The sequence below is a fragment of the Anomaloglossus baeobatrachus genome, chromosome 12, assembly GCF_048569485.1.
Source record: "Anomaloglossus baeobatrachus isolate aAnoBae1 chromosome 12, aAnoBae1.hap1, whole genome shotgun sequence".
Taxonomy (NCBI): Eukaryota; Metazoa; Chordata; class Amphibia; order Anura; family Aromobatidae; genus Anomaloglossus; species Anomaloglossus baeobatrachus.
Genome location: NC_134364.1, coordinates 67,608,338 through 67,625,806, shown reverse-complemented (window position 1 = coordinate 67,625,806; position 17,469 = coordinate 67,608,338). Strand labels below are relative to the sequence as shown.

Below are 17,469 nucleotides of genomic sequence, written 5' to 3'. Positions count from 1 at the left end.
ATTCCTTTTCTTCTAGCTCTTATTGGGAGACCCAGACGATTGGGGTATAGCTACTGCCCTCTGGAGGCCACACAAAGCACTACATTAAAAGTGCAAGGCCCCTCCCCCTCTGGCTATACCCCCCCCGTGGTATCACGGGTTCTCCAGTTTTAGTGCCAAAGCAAGAAGGAGGAAGCCAATAACTGGTTTAAACAAATTAACTCCGAATAACATCGGAGAACTGAAAAACCGTTCAACATGAACAACATGTGTACCCGCAAACAACAAAAAAACATCCCGAAGGACAACAGGGCGGGTGCTGGGTCTCCCAATAAGAGCTAGAAGAAAAGGAATTTACGGTAAGTAACAAAATTCCCTTCTTCTTCAGCGCTCTATTGGGAGACCCAGACGATTGGGACGTCCAAAAGCTGTCCCTGGGTGGGTAAAGAAATACCTCATGTTAGAGCTGCAAAACAGCCCTCCCCTACGGGGGTGTCACTGCCGCCTGCAGGACTCTTCTACCTAAGCTGGCATCCGCCGAAGCATAGGTATGCACCTGATAATGCTTGGTGAAAGTGTGCAGACTGGACCAGGTAGCTGCCTGGCACACCTGTTGAGCCGAAGCCTGGTGACGTAATGCCCAGGACGCACCCACGGCTCTGGTTGAGTGGGCTTTTAGCCCTGAAGGAACCGGAAGCCCCGCAGAACGGTAGGCCTCTAGAATTGGTTCTTTGATCCATCGAGCCAGGGTGGCTTTAGAAGCCTGCAACCCCTTGCGCGGACCAGCGACAAGGACAAAAAGTGCATCGGCACGGCGCATGGGCGCCGTGCGGGAAATGTAGATTCTGAGTGCTCTCCCCAGATCTAGCAAACGTAAGTCCTTTTCATACCGGTGAACCGGATGAGGACAAAAAGAAGGCAAGGATATATCCTGATTAAGATGAAAAGAGGATACGACCTTAGGGAGAAACTCCGGAATAGGGCGCAGCACTACCTTGTCCTGGTGGAACACCAGGAAGGGAGCCTTGGATGACAGAGCTGCCAGCTCAGACACTCGCCGAAGCGATGTGATCGCAACAAGAAACGCCACTTTCTGTGACAGCCGAGAAAAGGAAACTTCCTTCAGAGGCTCGAAGGGCGGCTTCTGGAGAGCAACTAGTACCCTGTTCAGATCCCATGGATCTAACGGCCGCTTGTACGGGGGCACAATATGACAGACCCCCTGCAGGAACGTGCGCACCTTAGAAAGACGTGCTAGACGCTTCTGAAAAAACACGGATAGTGCCGAAACTTGCCCTTTAAGGGAGCTGAGCGACAAGCCCTTCTCTAACCCCGATTGCAGGAAGGAAAGAAACTTGGGCAATGCAAATGGCCAGGGAGACACTCCCTGAGCAGAGCACCAGGATAAGAAAATCTTCCACGTTCTGTGGTAGATCTTAGCCGAATTCGACTTTCTAGCTTGTCTCATTGTGGCAACGACTCCTTGAGATAATCCTGCAGATGCTAGGATCCAGGACTCAATGGCCACACAGTCAGGTTCAGGGCCGCAGAATTCTGATGGAAAAACGGCCCTTGGGACAGTAAGTCTGGTCGGTCTGGCAGTGACCACGGTCGACCGATCGTGAGATGCCACAGATCCGGATACCACGACCTCCTCGGCCAGTCTGGAGCGACGAGTATGATGCGGCTGCACTCGGATCTGATCTTGCGTAGCACTCTGGGCAAGAGCGCCAGAGGCGGAAACACGTATGGGAGCTGAAACTGCGACCAATCTTGAACCAAGGCGTCTGCCGCCAGAGCTCTTTGATCGCGCGACCTCGCCATGAATGCCGGGACCTTGTTGTTGTGCCGGGATGCCATTAGGTCGACGTCCGGCACTCCCCAGCGGCGACAGATTTCCTGAAACACGTCCGGGTGAAGGGACCATTCCCCTGCGTCCATGCCCTGGCGACTGAGGAAGTCTGCTTCCCAGTTTTCTACGCCTGGGATGTGAACCGCGGATATGGTGGATGCTCTGTCCTCCACCCACATTAGAATGCGCCGGACTTCTTGGAAGGCTTGCCGACTGCGCGTCCCTCCTTGGTGGTTGATGTATGCCACCGCTGTGGAGTTGTCCGATTGGATTCGGATCTGCTTTCCTTCCAGCCACTGTTGGAAGGCCAGTAGAGCAAGATACACTGCTCTGATCTCCAGAACATTGATCTGAAGGGTGGACTCCTGCGGAGTCCACGTCCCCTGAGCCCTGTGGTGGAGAAATACTGCTCCCCACCCTGACAGACTCGCATCTGTCGTGACTACTGCCCAGGATGGGGGCAGGAAGGATCTTCCCTGAGACAATGAGGTGGGAAGGAGCCACCATTGTAGGGAGTCCTTGGCCGTCTGGGAAAGCGAGACTTTCCTGTCCAGGGACGTTGACTTCCCGTCCCATTGGCGGAGAATGTCCCATTGAAGTGGGCGCAGATGAAACTGCGCAAAGGGAACTGCTTCCATGGCTGCCACCATCTTCCCTAGGAAATGCATGAGGCGCCGCAAGGGATGCAACTGGCCCTGCAGAAGAGATTGCACCCCTGTCTGTAGTGACCGCTGCTTGTTCAGCGGAAGCTTCACTATCGCTGCTAGAGTATGAAACTCCATGCCAAGATACGTTAGTGATTGAGTCGGTGATAGGATCGACTTTGGAAAGTTGATGATCCATCCGAAAGACTGTAGGGTCTCCAGCATAGCATTCAGGCTGTGCTGACATGCCTCTTGAGAGGGAGCTTTGACCAATAAATCGTCTAGGTAAGGGATCACCGAGTGTCCCTGAGAGTGCAAGACTGCTACCACCGCCGCCATGACCTTGGTGAAGACCCGTGGGGCTGTCGCCAGACCAAATGGCAGAGCTACGAACTGAAAATGGTCGTCTCCTATCACAAAACGTAGAAAACGTTGATGTTCTGTAGCAATTGGCACGTGGAGATAAGCATCTTTGATGTCTATTGAGGCAAGGAAGTCTCCTCTGGACATTGAGGCAATGACAGAACGCAGGGTTTCCATCCGGAACTTCCTGGCGTGCACATGTTTGTTGAGCCGTTTTAGGTCCAGAACAGGACGGAACGAGCCGTCCTTTTTTGGAACCACAAAGAGATTGGAGTAAAACCCTTGCCCTTGTTCCTGAGGAGGGACTGGGATCACCACTCCTTCCGCTCTTAGGGAGTCCACCGCCTGCAGCAGAGCATCTGCTCGGTCTGGATGTGGGGAGGTTCTGAAGAACCGAGCCGGAGGACGAGAATTGAACTCGATTCTGTACCCGCGAGACAAAATGTCCGTCACCCACCGGTCTTTGACCTGTGACATCCAAATGCCGGAAAAGCGGGAGAGCCTGCCCCCGACCGGCGATGCGGAGGGAGGGGGCTGGAAGTCATGAGGTAGCCGCTTTGGAAGCGGTACCTCCATTTGCTTTCTTGGGGCGCGTGTGAGCCCGCCACGAATCTGAGTTTCTTTGCGTCCTCTGAGTCCCTTTGGACGAGGTAAATGGTGTCTTGCCCGAACCTCGAAAGGACTGAAACCTCTGCTGCCACTTTTTCTGCTGAGGTTTGGTTGTTCTGGGTTGTGGTAAAGAGGAGTCTTTACCCTTGGACTGCTTAATGATATCAGCCAATGGCTCGCCAAACAGTCTATCTCTAGATAAAGGCAAACTGGTTAAACATTTTTTGGAACCAGCATCTGCTTTCCAGTCCTTTAACCACAAGGCTCTGCGCAAAACTACCGAATTGGCGGACGCCATTGAGGTGCGACTGGTAGATTCTAGGACCGCATTGATAGCGTAAGACGCAAACGCCGACATCTGCGTGGTAAGGTGCGCCACTTGCGGCACTGCTGGATGTATGATAGCATCCACTTTTGCTAAGCCAGCTGAAATAGCCTGGAGTGCCCATACGGCTGCGAATGCCGGAGCAAACGACGCGCCGATAGCTTCATAGACAGATTTTAACCAAAGGTCCATCTGTCTGTCATTGGCATCTTTAAGTGAAGCGCCATCCTCCACTGCAACTATGGACCTAGCTGCGAGTTTGGAAATCGGGGGGTCTACCTTTGGACACTGTGTCCAGCGCTTGACCACCTCAGGGGGGAAAGGGAAACGCGTATCTTTAGATCGTTTAGAGAAACGCCTTTCTGGGTGAGCGTCGTGCTTCTGGATTGATTCTCTGAAGTCAGCGTGATCCAACAAAGCACTCAATTTACGCTTGGGATAAAGGAAACGAAACTTCTCCTGCTCCGCAGCCGCCTCTTCTGCTGAAGGGGCTGGGGGAGAAATATCCAACAGCCTATTGATGGCTGAGATAAGGTCGTTTACCATGGCATCCCCATCAGGGGTATCCAGGTTGAGAGGGGTTCCAGGAATGGATTCCTGATCACTCTCATCAGACACATCACAGAGAGACTGATTGCGCTGAGACCCTGAGCAGTGTGATGACGTCGAGGGTCTTTCCCAGCGAGCTCGTTTAGGGTGGCTGGGGCTATCATCTGAGTCATAATCCTCGGCCTGTGAAGCCGGGGACCCCCCTGTGGGCTGGATTAATTCCAAGTGAGGGGGACCTGAGGACAGAGGCCTCGCCGTGCCCAAAGACTGAGCCCCATGCATAGATTGCAAGGTTTCAAGGATTTTTGCCATAGACACAGACATATTATCAGCAAAAACTGCAAAGTCTGTCCCTGTCACCGGGGCAGAACTTACAAGCGTCTCAGCCTGGGTCACTACCTCTCCTGACTCCGGCTGGCGAAGCAGCACCGGGTCGGAGCATTGCACACAATGGGGGTCATCGGAGCCTTCTGGTAGATTAGCCCCACATGCAGCACACGCAGTGTACACAGCCCTAGCCTTGGCAGCCTTGCGTTTTGAGGATGGCATGTTGTTGCTTCCACAGAGGGATCTGGGAGATGCAGCCAGAAGCGACCTCACAGTGCAAGAAATACAATATCTCTATATCCTACACAGTACACCGATACACCGTGAGGCACTAGAGGGACCAGTACAGAAAAATCGCTTACCGCCCGCTTAAAAAGCGGGTGTGTGGTCGCCAGATAGCCCCTAGTCCAGGTCTCCCAGAGCCTTGCGTCCTTCCTCCAGCCAGACTGCATGTAATGGCTGCCGGCGTCCTGAGAGAGAAGGGGGGCGGGCCCTGGGCGTTCCTGGCTAAGAGCGGGAAGCCTGCTTCCCTCTGTGCCTAGTGTGAGGGCTGGAGCATGTAAATCAGGCTCCAGCCCTCGTCGCTGCTAGCGAACAGCGTCTCTCCCCTACCCTGAATGACAGGGTGGGGGCGGGAACGAGTCGGAGCTGCCGGCGTCCTAGGCCCAAAAAGCCGGGGACTCAATTTATAACCGCCGCCGCCGTAAAAGCGCGGACGGCGGATCCCCGGCGCACCACAAGTCACAGCAGCGCCGCCCGGTCCAGAGGGGGTCGGCGCTGCGTTCCCATACACAAAAAATCCCCCAGTAATCTGTAGGGACACTAACTCCAACGTTGCGGTCCCCGGCGCACTACAACACCCAGCCAGCCCGGAGTGTGTCTGTGCCTGCCGGGGACACAGAGTACCTGTATGATGCAGGGCCTGTCCCTGATCGTACTCCTGCTCCGTCTCCATCAGGTTCTAATGGGTCTGTGGATGGAGCCCGGCGTCAGAGCTGAGAGGCCGGCAGGATCCCACTTCCACAGAGCCCTACCAGGGGATGTGGAAGGAAAACAGCATGTCAGGCTCCAGCCCTGTACCAGCAATAGGTACCTCAACCTTACAACACCATCCAGGGGTGAGAAGGGAGCATGCTGGGGACACTATATGTGTCCTCTTTTCTTCCATCCGAAATAGTCAGCAGCTACTGCTGACTAAAATCTGTGGAGCTATGCATGGAATGTCTGACCTCCTTCGCACACAAAGCTAAAACTGGAGAACCCGTGATACCACGGGGGGGGGTATAGCCAGAGGGGGAGGGGCCTTGCACTTTTAATGTAGTGCTTTGTGTGGCCTCCAGAGGGCAGTAGCTATACCCCAATCGTCTGGGTCTCCCAATAGAGCGCTGAAGAAAAACGGAAAAAAACGCAATAGCCTAGGCTGAGGTTGGCCCACAGAGATATGGGCCCACTTCAGCCTCCTACGACACTAAGCAAAAAAACTGGCATAGATCCGCCTCCGGCTCGGGGTGTTCACTGCCAGAGAGGAGCTAACTTTTTATGTTCACTTAGTGTCAGCCTCCTAGTCACAGCAGCATACACCCATGGTCCTGTGTCCCCCAATGAAAGCGATAGAGAAATATACATTCATGGGGAACCTACCAGCGCCTTTTTAACTTATAGAAGTAGTGGTATAGATAGTGTTTTCCTGAAAATAAGACCTAGCAGGATTTTTCAGAGATGTTTAAATATAAGGCATCCCCCGAAAGAAGGGAATTTTGTTTACTTACCGTAAATTCCTTTTCTTCTAGCTCCTATTGGGAGACCCAGACAATTGGGTGTATAGCTTCTGCCTCCGGAGGCCACACAAAGTATTACACTTAAAAGTGTAAACCCCTCCCCTCTGCCTATACACCCTCCCGTGCATCACGGGCTCCTCAGTTTTGGTGCAAAAGCAGGAAGGAGGAACTTATAAATTGGTCTAAGGTAAATTCAATCCGAAGGATGTTCGGAGAACTGAAACCATGAACCAAAAGAACAATTCTTCATGAACAACATGTGTACACAAAAAGAACAACAGCCCGAAGGGACCAGGGGCGGGTGCTGGGTCTCCCAATAGGAGCTAGAAGAAAAGGAATTTACGGTAAGTAAACAAAATTCCCTTCTTCTTTGTCGCTCCATTGGGAGACCCAGACAATTGGGACGTCCAAAAGCAGTCCCTGGGTGGGTAAAGAATACCTCAATAACAGATAGCCGAAAACGGCCCCTTCCTACAGGTGGGCAACCGCCGCCTGAAGGACTCGCCTACCTAGACTGGCGTCTGCCGAAGCATAGGTATGCACTTGATAGTGTTTTGTGAAAGTGTGCAGACTAGACCAGGTAGCTGCCTGACACACCTGTTGAGCCGTAGCCCGGTGTCGCAATGCCCAGGACGCACCCACGGCTCTGGTAGAATGGGCTTTCAGCCCCGAAGGAAGCGGAAGCCCCGAAGAACGGTAGGCTTCAAGAATCTGTTCCTTGATCCATCGAGCCAAGGTTGACTTGGAGGCCTGCGAGCCCTTACGCTGGCCAGCGACAAGGACAAAGAGCGCATCTGAACGGCGCAGGGGCGCCGTGCGAGACACGTAGAAACGGAGTGCTCTCACCAGATCCAAAGAGTGCAAATCCTTTTCGCATTGGTGAACTGGATGAGGGCAAAATGAAGGTAAGGAGATATCCTGATTGAGATGAAAAGGAGATACCTTAGGGAGAAACTCCGGTACAGGACGCAGAACCACCTTATCCTGGTGAAAAACCAGGAAGGGGGCTTTGCATGACAGCGCTGCAAGCTCCGACACTCTTCGGAGTGAGGTAACTGCCACTAGAAATGCCACCTTCTGCGAAAGACGTGATCAAGAGACATCCTTCAGCAGCTCGAAAGGTGGCTTCTGGAGAGCCGTCAGCACCCTGTTAAGGTCCCAGGGTTCCAGCGGGCGCTTGTAGGGTGGAACTATGTGGCAAACTCCCTGCAGGAACGTGCGGACCTGCGGAAGCCTTGCCAGGCGTTTTTGAAAAAATACTGAGAGCGCCGATACTTGTCCCTTGAGAGAGCCCAGTGACAAACCCTTGTCCATTCCGGATTGAAGGAATGAAAGAAAAATGGGTAAGGCAAAAGGCCAGGGAGCAAAACCATTATCAGAGCACCAGGACAAGAAGATCCGCCAAGACCTGTAATAGATCTTGGCGGACGTTGGCTTCCTGGCCTGTCTCATGGTGGCAATGACATCTTGAGATAACCCTGAGGACGCTAGGAGCCAGGACTCAATGGCCACACAGTCAGGTTGAGGGCCACAGAATTCAGATGGAAAAACGGCCCTTGAGACAGCAGGTCTGGGCGGTCTGGAAGCGCCCACAGCTGACCCACCGTGAGATGCCACAGATCCGGGTACCACGACCGCCTCGGCCAATCTGGAGCGACGAGAATGGCGCGACAGTCGGATCTGATCTTGCGTAACACTCTGGGCAACATCGCCAGAGGAGGAAACACATAAGGCAGTCGAAACTGCGACCAATCCTGAACTAACGCGTCCGCCGCCAGAGCTCTGTGATCCTGAGACCGTGCCATGAAGGCCGGGGCCTTGTTGTTGTGCCGTGACGCCATGAGATCGACGTCCGGCGTTCCCCAGCGTCGACAGATCTCTCGAAACACGTCTGGGTGAAGAGACCATTCCCCCGCATCCATGCCCTGACGACTGAGAAAGTCTGCTTCCCAGTTTTCCACGCCCGGGATGTGAACTGCGGAGATGGTGGAGGCTGTGGCCTCCGCCCACATCAGAATCCGCCGGACTTCCTGGAAGGCTTGACGGCTGCGCGTACCGCCCTGGTGGTTGATGTACGCGACCGCCGTGGCGTTGTCCGACTGTATGCGGATCTGCCTGCCCTCCAGCCACCGATGGAACGCCTTTAGGGCTAGATACACTGCCCTTATCTCCAGAACATTGATCTGCAGGGAGGACTCTATCGGCGTCCAGGTTCCCTGAGCCCTGTGGTGGAGAAACACCGCTCCCCACCCTGACAGACTCGCGTCCGTCGTGACCACAGCCCAGGTTGGGGGCAGGAAGGATTTTCCCTGCAACAGAGAGTTGGGAAGGAGCCACCACTGAAGTGACGTCTTGGTTGCAAGGGAAAGAGAGACGTTCCTGTCGAGGGACGTCGATCTCCTGTCCCATTTGCGGAGAATGTCCCATTGGAGTGGGCGCAGATGAAATTGCGCGAAGGGAACTGCCTCCATTGCTGCCACCATCTTCCCCAGGAAGTGCATGAGGCGCCTCAAGGGGTGTGACTGGCCCCGAAGAAGAGATTTCACCCCTGTCTGCAGTGAAAGCTGTTTGTCCAATAGTAGCTCGACTATCGCTGAGAGAGTATGAAACTCCATCCCTAGGTAAGTCAGTGATTGGGTCGGTGTCAACTTGGACTTTGGAAAGTTGATGATCCACCCGAACCGCTGGAGAGTCTCCAGAGCGACGGTCAGGCTGTGTTGACACGCCTCCCGGGAGGGTGCCCTGACTAGGAGATCGTCTAAGTAAGGGATCACCGAGTGGCCCCAAGAGTGTAGGACCGCCACAACAGATGCCATGACCTTGGTGAAGACCCGTGGGGCTGTCGCCAGGCCGAAAGGCAATGCCACGAACTGAAGGTGTTCGTCCCCGATGGCAAAGCGCAGGAAGCGTTGATGCTCGGGTGCGATCGGCACATGGAGATAAGCATCCCTGATGTCGATTGATGCTAGGAAGTCTCCATGTGACATCGAAGCGATGACAGAGCGGAGAGATTCTATCCGAAACCTTCTGGTGCTCACATGCCTGTTGAGCAGTTTGAGGTCCAGAACGGGACGGAATGATCCGTCCTTCTTTGGCACCACGAACAAGTTGGAGTAGAAGCCGTGACCATGTTCCTGAGGGGGAACGGGAATCACCACTCCTTCTGACTTCAGGACGCTCACAGCCTGAAAAAGTGCGCCGGCCCGAGCCGGGGGCAGAGAAGTTCTGAAGAAACGAGTCGGAGGACGAGAGCTGAACTCTATCCTGTAACCGTGAGACAGAATGTCTCTCACCCATCGGTCTTGGACATGTGGCCACCAGGCGTCGCAAAAGCGGGAGAGCCTGCCACCGACCGAGGATGTGGTTCGGGGATGCCGGGAGTCATGAGGAGGCCGCCTTGGAGGCAGTGCCTCCGGCGGTCTTTTGGGGGCGTGACTTAGACCGCCACGCATAAGAGTTCCTCTGGCCCTTCTGTGGCCTGTTGGACGAGGAGGATTGGGACTTGGCTGAGGGCCGAAAGGACCGAAACCTCGATTGAATTTTCCGTTGCTGAGGTCTCTTCGGTTTGGACTGGGGTAAGGATGAGTCCTTTCCCTTGGATTCCTTAATGATTTCATCCAATCGTTCGCCAAACAATCGGTCGCCAGAAAACGGCAAACCGGTTAAGAATTTCTTGGAAGCAGAGTCTGCCTTCCATTCGCGTAGCCACATGGCCCTGCGGACTGCCACCGCTGTACGGCTAGCAGAGTCCAGGACGGCGTTCATGGCGTAGGACGAAAAAGCCGACGCCTGAGAAGTCAAAGACACAACTTGCGGAGCAGAGGTACGTGTGACCGCATTAATCTCAGACAGACAAGCTGAGATAGCTTGGAGTGCCCACACGGCTGCAAAGGCCGGGGCAAAAGACGCACCTGTGGCTTCATAGATGGATTTCACCAGGAGCTCTATCTGCCTGTCAGTGGCATCCTTGAGCTATGAGCCATCTGCCACTGTTACTACAGATCTAGCCGCCAGTCTAGACATATAGACATATATATATATATATATATATATATATATATATATATATATATATATATATATATATATATATATATATATATATATATATATATATATATTTATATATATATATATATATATATATACACATATATATACACTCCGGCACCCTAGGGGGACCAGCACCGGGTGACCGGTGTGGCTTACCGACCGCTCAAAGCGGTGTGTGTCCACCAGATTCCCTGCCTAGGTCTCCCAGAGCTGTGATCCGTCCTTCAGAACTCGTTCCTGAAATCCTCCACCGGCAGAGTGTGTAAAAAATGGCTGCCGGAGCTCTCAGGGGAGGAGGGAGCCGTGGGCGGCGACTAATAAAGTGCGGGAATCTGGTGCCCCACAGTGATCAGTGAGGGGGGGGAGGAAACCTAAAGTATGCTCCAGCCCTCACTGCCGACGTCAGGTCGACCGTCCCGCCCTTACCCCTGACTGGCAGGCCCGGGGGCGGGAGTTATGTACTAGGCCGCAATGAAGCCGGGGACTAAATTTAATACCGGTCGGCGCGGAAGTCCCGGTCGTCACAAAAACCAGCCGCAGCTGCGGCGTCTGTGACACCAGCGGTCCATGCACTGTCCCCATGGGGACCCAGAGTACCTTTGGATGCAGGGCCCTGTCCCTGATGATACCAAGTCTCCGGTCCGGCAGATTCCCACAGGGGCTGCGGAGGGAGCCCGGTCCCAGTGAATGGATGACCGGTTAGGATCCCCACTTCACCCAGAGCTTCTATGGGATGGTGAAGGAAAACGGCATGTGGCTCCAGCCTCTGTACCCGCAATGGGTACCTCAACCTTAACAGCACCGCCGACTCAGTGGGGTGAGAAGGGAGCATGTCGGGGGCCCTGTGGGGGCCCTCTTTTCTTCCAACCGATAAAATCAGCAGCTGCTGCTGACTAAAATGGGAGCATGAGTGGATGTGTGCCTCCTTCTACACAAAGCATAAAACTGAGGAGCCCGTGATGCACGGGAGGGTGTATAGGCAGAGGGGAGGGGTTACACTTTTTAAAGTGTAATACTTTGTGTGGCCTCCGGAGGCAGAAGCTATACACCCAATTGTCTGGGTCTCCCAATGGAGCGACAAAGAAATAAGACCTAGTCGCAGTCAATAATGAAGTGTCCGTGCAGTGGTAAAAAAGTTAGACACTGCAGGACACTTCATTAGAGAGCGGACACCCCCAGAAGACCCCACGACCATACTCACCAGACGCTGATCGGGAGCAGTGGAGTGCATGAACGACCTGCAGCAGAACAGACATTGATCACACACACTCACCACATCCAGCGATCTTGATTGCTTCTAGACAGCGTGCACCAAGCAGTGGCGCTTACAGGACCTTGCATCATGTGATGCTGAGCTCTGAGCAGCGAAGCTTCCAGGATCTGCAGGAGGAACGCATCACAAGGCAGGAAGCACAGCGTGCAGCATAGCTGTTGGGAGCGCCCGCTCTGCTCTGCTCTGGCACGGAGATCTGGCAGCTGCGCAGACACCCTGGGCTGGTAGGTATGACAATCCTGGGAAGGGGAGGTCTGCTTTTTGTAGGGGTACACTTACCTCCAACCATGTCTCCTCGAGAATAAAGACTTTTTTTTTTTTTTTGCCCCGAAAAAAGCACTAAGACAGTGTCTTATTTTCGGGGAAACAGGGTATGTCCCCAAATAAAAAAAGACAAATCTGATATCTAAAAACTATAAAGGGTGTCAACCATGAGAAATGTGGCGTAGAAGTCATATGCAAAGCACTGTCTGCCCATAGTGCACTCTCTCAGCCTGATTTGCATTGGAATTTTATGCTACATTTATATACTGTATATTAGAGAGAGAGCGTTTTATAAGGGAACAAGCCCTTGTCCAGCCATACCACTACTTCCAGATGGATCAATATCATAACTGGTTCCTTTGCAAAAGGTTCTACCACAGTTGCACATTGCTGATAGCTGGGTTTTCCCACATACTGTTATTTCCTGGCCTATAGAAAATTGTGAGCCTCACTTCTACATGCAGAAAAGTTTTTTCTTCGGCGCTCCATTGGGAGACCCAGACGATTGGGTGTATAGCACTGCCTCCGGAGGCCACACAAAGCATTACACTAAAAAGTGTAAGGCCCCTCCCCTTCTGGCTATACACCCCCAGTGGGATCACTGGCTCACCAGTTTTCTGCTTTGTGCGAAGGAGGTCAGACATCCACGCATAGCTCCACTGTTTAGTCAGCAGTAGCTGCTGACTCTATCGGATGGAAGAAAAGAGGGCCCATATAGGGCCCCCAGCATGCTCCCTTCTCACCCCACTTGCGGTTTGTAAGGTTGAGGTACCCATTGCGGGTACGGAGGCTGGAGCCCACATGCTGCTTTCCTTCCCCATCCCCCTGAGGGGCTCTGTGGAAGTGGGATCTTACCGGCCCCCAAACCCTGAGGCCGAGCTCCATCCACAGACCCAGAGACCCTGCTGGAGGAGCTGAGTACAGTCAGGGACAAGGCCCTGCAACGTTCAGGTACTCTGTGTCCCCGCACAGACAGGCCACGCACACTCCAGGCTTGCTGGGTGTGCTAGTGCGCCGGGGGCACTAGCGCTGCGCGCTCGGGTTAGAGTCACTGCAGCTTAGCTGAGTGATTTTATGTCTTGGGAACTACCGCGCCGGCCGCTCCGGGAGCGGCGGCGCCGCTGGGACTTGTAGTGCGCCGGGGACTCGCGCTGCCCGCGCTTTTACGGCGGCAGCGCTCATAAATCTAGTCCCCGGCTTTTGCGGCCTAGCTCTGCTTCGTTCCCGCCCCCACCCTGTCAATCAGGGAAAGGGAGAGACGCTGTTCTATAGCCAGCGCCGAGGGCTGGAGTCTTATTTACATACTCCAGCCCTCTCACTGGGCACAGTGGGGACGCAAGTTTCCCGCTCTTGGTCTCAACACGCCCAGGGCCCGCCCCTCTCCACAGGACGCCGGCAGCCATTCCTGCATGCAGTCTGGCTGGAGAACGGACACAGGCTCTGGGGGACTCAGACAAGGGACTCTGGCGACCACACACCCGCGTTTATGCGGGCGGTAAGCTGCACATAAGTGCTGGCCCCACTAGTGCCACAGTGTTATTTGGTGCATTTTTTCCCTGTACCATATATATTTATATTGCACTGTACAGTCGCTTCTTGGCTTATACCCTACATTGCTCTGAGGAGACAACAACATGTCATCCGCAAAACGCAAGGGTGCCAAGGCACAGGCGGTATGCACTGCTTGTGCCGCATGTGGGGCTAATCTACCGGCAGGTTCCAATGACCCCCATTGTGTGCAATGTTCAATCCCTGTCCCACTTCGGCAGCCAGAGTCTATGGTAGTAGTGGCCAAGGCAGAGACGCCTGTGAACCCTGCCCCGGTGACGGGGACAGAATTTGCAGTTTTTGCTGATAAGATGTCTGTGACTATGACAAAAATCCTGGAAACCTTGCAGTCCAGGCCAGTTTCTCAGACCATGGACACTGCTGTGTCTATGCTCCCCGGTCCCCCTCAGTTGGAACTAATCCGTACTTCAAGGGGGTCCCAGGCATCACAGGCTGAAGACTGACTCGGATGACAGTCCCAGGCAGCCTAAGCGGGCTCGCTGGGAAAGACCCTCGCCGTCATCACACTGGTCAGGGTCTCAGCGAGACGAGGCTCTGTATGAGGAGACAGAGGTGGGTGATCAGGAATCTAATCCTGACACCGCTCTCAATCTAGATACCCCTGATGGTGACGCTATGGTAAATGACCTTATAGCGGCCATCAATAGACTGTTGGATATTTCTCCCCCAGCCCCTTCAGCAGAGGAGGCAGCTGCACAGCAGGAGAAGTTCCATTTCCGGTATCCTAAGCGTAAATTGAGTACTTTTCTGGACCACTCTGACTTCAGAGAATCAGTCCAGAAACATCATGCTTATCCAGATAAGCGTTTCTCCAAACGTCTTAAGGATACACGTTATCCCTTTCCCCCTGACGTGGTCAAACGCTGGACCCAGTGTCCAAAGGTGGACCCCCCAATCTCCAGGCTTGCGGCTAGATCCATAGTTGCAGTGGAAGATGGGGCTTCACTTAAAGATGCCAATGACAGACAGATGGACCTTTGGTTAAAGTCTGTCTATGAAGCTATCGGCGCGTCGTTTGCTCCAGCATTCGCGGCCGTGTGGGCACTCCAAGCTATTTCAGCTGGCCTGGCACAGGTGGACTCTATCATACGTCCAGCAGTGCCGCGAGTAGCGTCCCTAACCTCGCAAATGTCTGCGTTTGCGACTTACGCTATCAACGCTGTCCTGGACTCTACGAGCCGTACCTCAATGGCGTCTGCCAACTCTGTGGTTTTGCGCAGAGCCTTGTGGTTAAAGGAATGGAAAGCAGATTCTGCTTCCAAGAAATGTTTAACCAGCTTGCCACTATCTGGAGACAGACTGTTTGGTGAGCAATTGGCTGAGATCATTAAACAGTCCAAGGGTAAGGACTCCTCCTTACCCCAGCCCAGATCGAGCAAACCTCAACAGAGGAAGTGGCAGTCGAGGTTTCGGTCCTTTCGAGGCTCCAGCAAGACCCAATTCTCCTCGTCCAAAGGGACTCAGAAGGAGCAAAGGAGCTCAGATTCCTGGCGGGCTCATTCACGCCCCAAGAAAGCAACCGGAGGAACCGCTTCCAAGGCGGCTGCCTCATGACTTTCGGCCTCATCCCTCCGCATCCTCGGTCGGTGGCAGGCTCTCCCGCTTTTGCGACATTTGGCTGCCACAGGTCAAAGACCGGTGGGTAGCAGACATTTTGTCTCACGGGTATAGGATAGAATTCAGTTCTCATCCTCCGCCTCGGTTCTTCAGAACCTCCCCACATCCCGACCGAGCAAATGCCCTTCTGCAGGCGGTGTGCTCACTAAGAGCAGAAGGAGTGGTGATCCCTGTTCCTCTGCAGGAACAAGGACAAGGTTTTTACTCCAATCTCTTCGTGGTTCCAAAAAAGGACGGCTCGTTCCGTCCTGTTCTGGACCTAAAGCTGCTCAACAAGCATGTGAACGCCAGGCGGTTCCGGATGGAATCCCTCCGCTCCGTCATTGCCTCAATGTCTCAAGGAGATTTCCTTGCATCAATAGACATCAAAGATGCTTATCTCCACGTGCCGATTGCTACAGAGCACCAACGTTTTTTACGTTTCGTGATAGGAGACGACCATCTCCAGTTCGTAGCTCTGCCATTTGGTCTGGCGACAGCCCCACGGGTTTTCACCAAGGTCATGGCGGCAGTGGTAGCAGTCTTGCATTCTCAGGGACATTCGGTGATTCCTTACTTAGACGATCTACTTGTCAAAGCACCCTCTCAAGAGGCATGCCAACACAGCCTGAATGTTGCGCTGGAGACTCTCCAGACTTTCGGGTGGATCATCAACTTTTCAAAGTCAAACCTGGCACCGACTCAATCACTAACGTATCTTGGCATGGAGTTTCATACTCTCTCAGCGATAGTGAAGCTTCCGCTGGACAAGCAGCGGTCACTACAGACAGGGGTGCAGTCTCTCCTTCAGGGTCAGTCGCACCCCTTAAGGCGCCTCATGCACTTCCTAGGGAAGATGGTGGCAGCAATGGAGGCAGTCCCGTTCGCGCAGTTTCATCTGCGCCCACTTCAATGGGACATTCTCCGCCAATGGGACGGGAAGACAACTTCCCTAGACAGGACAGTCTCCCTTTCTCAGATGACCAAGGACTCTCTGCAATGGTGGCTTCTTCCCACCTCATTATCACAGGGAAGATCATTCCTGCCCCCATCCTGGGCAGTGGTCACGACAGACGCGAGTCTGTCAGGGTGGGGAGCAGTTTTTCTCCACCACAGGGCTCAAGGGACGTGGACTCAGCAGGAGTCCACCCTTCAGATCAATGTTCTGGAAATCAGGGCAGTGTATCTTGCCCTATTAGCCTTCCAGCAGTGGCTGGAAGGAAAGCAGATCCGAATTCAGTCGGACAACTCCACAGCGGTGGCATACATCAACCACCAAGGAGGGACACGCAGTCGGCAAGCCTTCCAGGAAGTCAGGCGGATTCTGATGTGGGTGGAGGAAAGGGCATCCACCATATCCGCAGTTCACATCCCGGGCGTAGAAAACTGGGAAGCAGACTTCCTCAGTCGCCAGGGCATGGACGCAGGGGAATGGTCCCTTCACCCGGACGTGTTTCAGGAAATCTGCCGCCGCTGGGGGGTGCCGGACGTCGACCTAATGGCGTCTCGGCACAACAACAAGGTCCCGACCTTCATAGCGCGGTCTCGCGATCAAAGAGCTCTGGCGGCAGACGCCTTAGTGCAAGATTGGTCGCAGTTCCGGCTCCCTTATGTGTTTCCACCTCTGGCACTCTTGCCAAGAGTGTTACGCAAGATCAGATCCGATTGCGGCCGCGTCATACTCGTCGCCCCAGACTGGCCGAGGAGGTCGTGGTACCCGGATCTGTGGCATCTCACGGTCGGCCAACCGTGGGCACTACCAGACCGACCAGACTTCCTGTCCCAAGGGCCGTTTTTCCATCGGAATTCTGCGGCCCTGAACCTGACTGTGTGGCCATTGAGTCCTGGATCCTAGCATCTTCAGGATTATCCCAAGGGGTCGTTGCCACCATGAGACAGGCTAGGAAGCCCACGTCTGCTAAGATCTACCACAGAACGTGGAAGATATTCTTATCCTGGTGCTCTGCACAAGGAGTATCCCCCTGGCCATTCGCGTTACCTGTCTTTCTTTCCTTCCTGCAATCTGGGTTGGAAAAGGGCTTGTCGCTCGGCTCCCTTAAAGGGCAAGTCTCGGCACTGTCCGTGTTTTTTCAGAAGCGTCTAGCGCGACTTTCTAAGGTGCGCACGTTCCTGCAGGGGGTGTGTCATATCGTACCTCCGTACAGGAGGCCGTTAGATCCGTGGGATCTAAACAAGGTCCTTGTTGCTCTCCAGAAGCCGCCTTTCGAGCCCCTGAGGGATGTGTCACTTTCTCGACTCTCACAGAAAGTGGCATTTCTGGTAGCGGT

At 53.9% G+C, this 17,469-nt stretch overlaps 1 protein-coding gene across 1 annotated transcript in view; it reads left to right on the top strand.

Moving 5' to 3' along the window:
* NEMF (nuclear export mediator factor) overlaps positions 1–17,469 on the top strand; it is a 73,248-nt gene that overhangs the window by 53,413 nt on the left and 2,366 nt on the right. The window lies entirely within an intron of this gene.